Below are 5,678 nucleotides of genomic sequence, written 5' to 3'. Positions count from 1 at the left end.
ATTTGCAGGTGGAATGGTAGGTTGTAGTTCGGAAGTCAGGAATGATTTGATGTTCTCGAAAGATGTCTGGCAGGATGGGGATCACTGGAAGGATTTAGCGGAGTTGGTCAGGTCGGTAAGGGAGCCGCGACGGGGAGAAGTTTTTGCAGAAGCGGCGATAATATCCGGCCATCCCAAGGAACCTCATCACCTTCCTTGTCTTTGGTGTAAAGAAGGCTAGGTTTGCTTCCACGTTGGTTTTCTTTGGGCCGCACTAGACCACCATCTATGGTGTGGCCTAGGTAAGTCACGGTCTCTCGAGAAAGAAAAAAGAAAAAAAGATAAGAAAAAAAAACGGACTTCAGACGATGGAATAGACCATCTAGTCGGGCCAAATGGTCTTCCCAGTTGTCAGCTACCACCACCACATCGCCGAGATATGCTCCCACTCTAGATAGACCTTGGATGACGACATTAATTAATCCCTGGAAGGTAGCAGGGGCATTAGTAAGTCCAAACGCCATCACTCGGTATTGGTACAGCCCAAAAGGGGTTACGAAGGCATAGATGGCTTTTGCTTCTTGGGTTAAGACTACTTGATAGTAGCATTTTAACATACCTATGGTAGATAAAAAGTGGGCATCACCTATCACATCTAGTAACTGTTCAATGAGGGATAAGGGGTATGCATCCCGGACGGTGACATTATTTATCTTACGATTGTCCATACACATACGAAATTGATTATCTGCCTTTGGTACTAAAATGCAGGGTGAAGCCCAACGGAAATGGCTAGGTTCTTCCAAACCATGATCTAGGAGGTACTGGACTTCTTTTCTAAGGATTTCAGTCTTTTGGGGGTTTAGGCGCTATGGACGTTGTCTAATGGGAACTTGATTTGGGTCTTTAAACTGGATGTTATGTTGGAAAATATTGCATAAACTTGGGTGGTCCAAGGTAATTTTTGAAAACCATTTTATGATACTGATTAATTGAGTTTTTTGACTTGGGTGAAGCTCAGAGAGATACTCATCCAGATGGTGCAATGTTCCTCTATTGGAGAAGGTACTGTTGGGCAAGGGTAATTCTGTAGTTGGGGTGTCTTCGTCCTTCTCCGGCAATGTTACAGGATTCACAATAGATATGGGCACACTCCTGGTACCCTCTTCTGGTGGTCTGGAAAGGTAACGTTTGATAAGATTTACGTGTACCAGATGCTGTTTTTTCTTTCTGTCAGGAGTTTCAATTATGTAATTTAAAGGTCCTTGTTGCTCTAGAATCTTACCTGCATATGGTCCAAAGATTGTTTTTTATGAAAATGGTTAGTTGATATAGGGAGGAAGGCTAACATCATATTTACTACTTTGAAAGTTCATACTTTGAAGGTTCTATCATATTCCAACCATCTCTTTTTCTGGCATTGGGAAAAATGGGCCTTGGACAAAGTTTTCACCTTCTGTAATTTAGTTCTTAAACTCTGGATATAAGTATGAACATTCGTTTTCTCCTGATTGGATTTGAACCATTGTTCTTTGAATAAGGTAAAAGGTCCCCCCAAGGATCGTCCGTATAATAATTCAAAGGGTGAGAGCCCCATGGCCTTATGGCTAGCTTCTCTGATGGAAAAGATAACCCAATCGAGATTAGTGTCCCAACTGGATCCTGTATCTAGGCAATATTTGCACAGCATGGCTTTTAGTGACTGTCATATAGTGACACGACGCCTACACCGAGCTCTACCACGCGGTCCAGAGTTCCCAAGGAGGGCCGCCACATAACCAGGACGATAGGTTGTCATGGCGACCGCTCAGCACACAAAGCCGTACCACGTGGGCCTACCCAGAGGAGCGTCACGGAATGCCCACCAAGGACGCACACAAAGTTAAAAACACGTGGGCCAGAGGTCCCTCGCTGTGCCATGCGGGCTGACCGGCTTGGAAGAAGAGGACGCGCGGCGTGGGACAAGTCCTGACCGTAGGCCAGTGTCCCAGGGCCTATGAGAAATTTCGATGTCACGTGCGCATGCGCAGTACAACCCTCCTCCTCGGTTCTCCTCCCCCTCCCAGCTCTACAGAGGGAGGGCACTGAAACTCGAGGGCACTACGCGACGGGCCACCCTCCAGGGCAGACGAAGGGGCACTCCAGCGCCCGTCTGGAGCAGGAGATCATAGCGACGAGCTGTGGAAGTATTCTGTGAGAGGAATCAGCGCCATCTGGAGCAGGAGATCACAGCGACGAGCTGTGGAAGGATTCTGTGGGAGGACTCAGCACCGTCTGGAGCAGAAGATCATAGCGACGAGCAGTGGAAGGATTCTATGGGAGGACTCAGCGCCGTCTGGAGCAGGAGATCACAGGAACTAGCTTTGGAAGGACTCTTCAGCCGCCCCAATAGGAAAGTGTATTGGTATTTATACTGCTAATATAATTGTTGTTATTTTTTTACATTGTTGAGATAGAATAGCTGTGATTTTGTTATCCAATAAAACCATCTAATTGGTGTTGATGTGTTTCTCTCTAGCCTTTCCTTATATATATGTACACACACACACACACATACACACACACACACTGACTCCATTAATTTGTTTGAACCCTTGTGAGATCTGGCGCCCGAACAGGAACTCGGTTGAGAAAGAGAGAGAGAAACACAGAAACTGCTGGACAAGTGAAGTGTGCCTGATTAGTACTAAATACGTCCACGCAATTGTTGGATTAACCAAAGCGGTCTAGGCAGGCCGTAGCTAGCATCAGTACAGGTCAGGCAGGTGAGACACGGGTCGCCGTGGAGCAGTCAGAGTGGGACGAGTAGATCAAGGTAGGGTGAAGAGGCCCACCCGTGCTAGTTCAGCTAGTGAGAGCTGTAGAGAGTGTCTAGTGATTCAGTTAGAGAGAGCTAGTTTTTCTAGCTAGAGAGAGCTGTAGAGAGAGTCAGTTTTCTAGTTAGAGAGAGCTGTAGAGAGTGACTAGGGATTCAGCTAGTGAGAGCTGTTCGAACCCAGTTTTTCAAGGTAGGGTGTAGAAACCCACCGTTCGAGTCCTGCAGAGCCAAGGAAGGATTCCGGCCATGGACAGTTTTGCGGAACCAGAGAAGTTCCAGTTGTAGGGTTCAGATAGGAGAGTTGACAGATTATGCTGCGGTAGCGCTTCCGTTGCATAACCTTTTAAAGAAGAGTGCATTCCACAGGTGTAGTAGATCTATTGCAGTTCCTCCGATCCCAGCAATCCCTCACGCTACGGGAAAACGTACCCAGGACGCCGTCGGAGCAGTTCTACTCCAGGAGGACGGATAGATGTACGCAGTGGCTTACCATAGCAGAAAGTTGCGGGCAGCTGAGAGGAACTACAGCACCATCGAACGTGAGTTGTTGGCCGTGGTAGAGTGAATAAAGAAATTCCAATTCTATTTGTACGGAGGTAAGTTCGTCTTAGAGACGGATCATATGCCGCTGGAGTATTTGAAACCGTCCAAGACAGCCAACGCCAGGCTCACCAGGTGGGTACTATACTTGCAACAGTTTGACTACACCTTGCGTTATATCAAGGGAAGTGAGAATGTGGGGGCAGACTTATTGTCCAGAATTGGAAACGTTAGTTTAACAAATAACTGCCTTTGTCTTTTGTCCCCAGATCCGGAGGAAGAAGACAGCATTTTTTATGTATACAGTACACATTTCCATACACGCACAGCACACATTCGACATTCGTATGTCATGCCGCATTGGCCAGAGAAAGCCACAGCAACTCGATCTTGCAAAGGAGTATTTTTCCCTCAAGGAGGTTTTTTCCACTCACTCGTAAGTTCGAGACAGCAAGGGCTGAATAGGACACACTTCTTTTAGATCACGACAGGTTCGCGAGCTAGCGTCGTTGGAAGGGTGTCATATAGTGACACGACGCCTACACCGAGCTCTACCACGTGGTCCAAAGTTTCCAAGGAGGATTGCCACTTGACCAGAACGATTGGTTGTCATGGCGACCGCTCAGCACACAAAGCCGTACCACGTGGGCCTACCCAGAGGAGCGTCACGGAATGCCCACCAAGGACGCACACAAAGTTAAAAACACGTGGGCCAGAGGTCCCTCGCCGTGCCATGCGGGCTGACCGGCTTGGAAGAAGAGGACGCACGGCGTGGGACAAGTCCTGACCGCAGGCCAGTGTCCCAGGGCCTATGAGAAATTTCGATGTCACGTGCGCATGCGCAGTACAACCCTCCTCCTCGGTTCTCCTCCCCCTCCCAGCTCTACAGAGGGAGGGCACTGAAACTCGAGGGCACTACGCGACGGGCCACCCTTCAGGGCAGATGAAGGGGCACTCCAGCGCCCGTCTGGAGCAGGAGATCACAGCGACGAGCTGTGGAAGGATTCTGTGAGAGGACTCAGCGCCGTCTGGAGCAGGAGATCACAGCGACAAGCTGTGGAAGGATTCTGTGGGAGGACTCAGCACCGTCTGGAGCAGAAGATCATAGCGACGAGCAGTGGAAGGATTCTGTGGGAGGACTCAGCGCCGTCTGGAGCAGAAAATCACAGCTACGAGCTGTGGAAGGATTCTGTGGGAGGACTCAGCACCGTCTGGAGCAGGAGATCATAGCGACGAGCAGTGGAAGGATTCTGTGGGAGGACTCAGCGGCGTCCGAAGCAGGAGATCACAGGAACTAGCTTTGGGAGGACTCTTCAGCCGCCCCAATAGGAAAGTGTATTGGTATTTATACTGCTAATATAATTGTTGTCTTGTTAAGGCCATCATACTGGTCCATGTATTGGTGTTATTTTTTTTACATTGTTGAGATAGAATAGCTGTGATTTTGTTATCCAATAAAACCATCTTAGTGGTGTTGATGCGTTTTTCTCTCGCCCCTCCTTATATATATGTACACATACATATATATATTTAAATACCGAGCACATTAATTCATTTGAACCCTTGTGACAGTGACTGATTGTACCTTTCCACACAATCCTGAGATTGTGAATGGTAAGCGGAGGATGTAACATGCTCTATCCCTAACTCCGTAAGGAGAAAAAAAGAGAGAAAAAAAAATTAAGAGAGAAAGGTAACACATTTCCTGAGCTGACCCATTTGACAATTTTTATGTATATGTATATGATGTATATATGTATGTATATATATATATATATATATATATATATATATGTGTGTATGTATGTATATGTATGTGTATATAACACACAGGAACCCACAGTCGGAGAAAATAAACTTCGAATGAAGAAGAATCCTATATTTCTTCTTTATTCGAAGTTTATTTTCTCTGACTGTAGGTTCCTGTGTGTCATTTACAAATGTGCTACTACATTTCTGTTTAGAGTATGTGTATATGTATATGTATATGTATATGTATATGTATATGTATATGTATATGTATATACACGTGGAGTTAAAAACGACAGCATTGTTGTAGTTATTCAGTTTTTTCTTCGTATTCTCGATTTTCCTGATTAGAGATTTCACATTAACCGGGTGAATTGAAACTAAATCACTGTATTCTTCCATTTCATTCCATTATTTGAGCTAAAATAACAAAAAATACATAATTACAGTAATGGTGACAAAATTACAAAAGTTACATAATTACAATAAAGTTGACAATTGTGTGCAAGAACAATACTAGTAAAATACGAGGGATACGATAAATGCAAATAAATACGATGACAAAGGTATAAGAAGATATTTAAAGGGATGG

The sequence above is a fragment of the Oratosquilla oratoria genome, chromosome 14 (genome assembly GCF_046742065.1).
Source record: "Oratosquilla oratoria isolate Oo_2021 chromosome 14, ASM4674206v1, whole genome shotgun sequence".
NCBI classification, from domain to species: Eukaryota; Metazoa; Arthropoda; class Malacostraca; order Stomatopoda; family Squillidae; genus Oratosquilla; species Oratosquilla oratoria.
Note: the sequence above shows the minus strand (reverse complement) of the source record.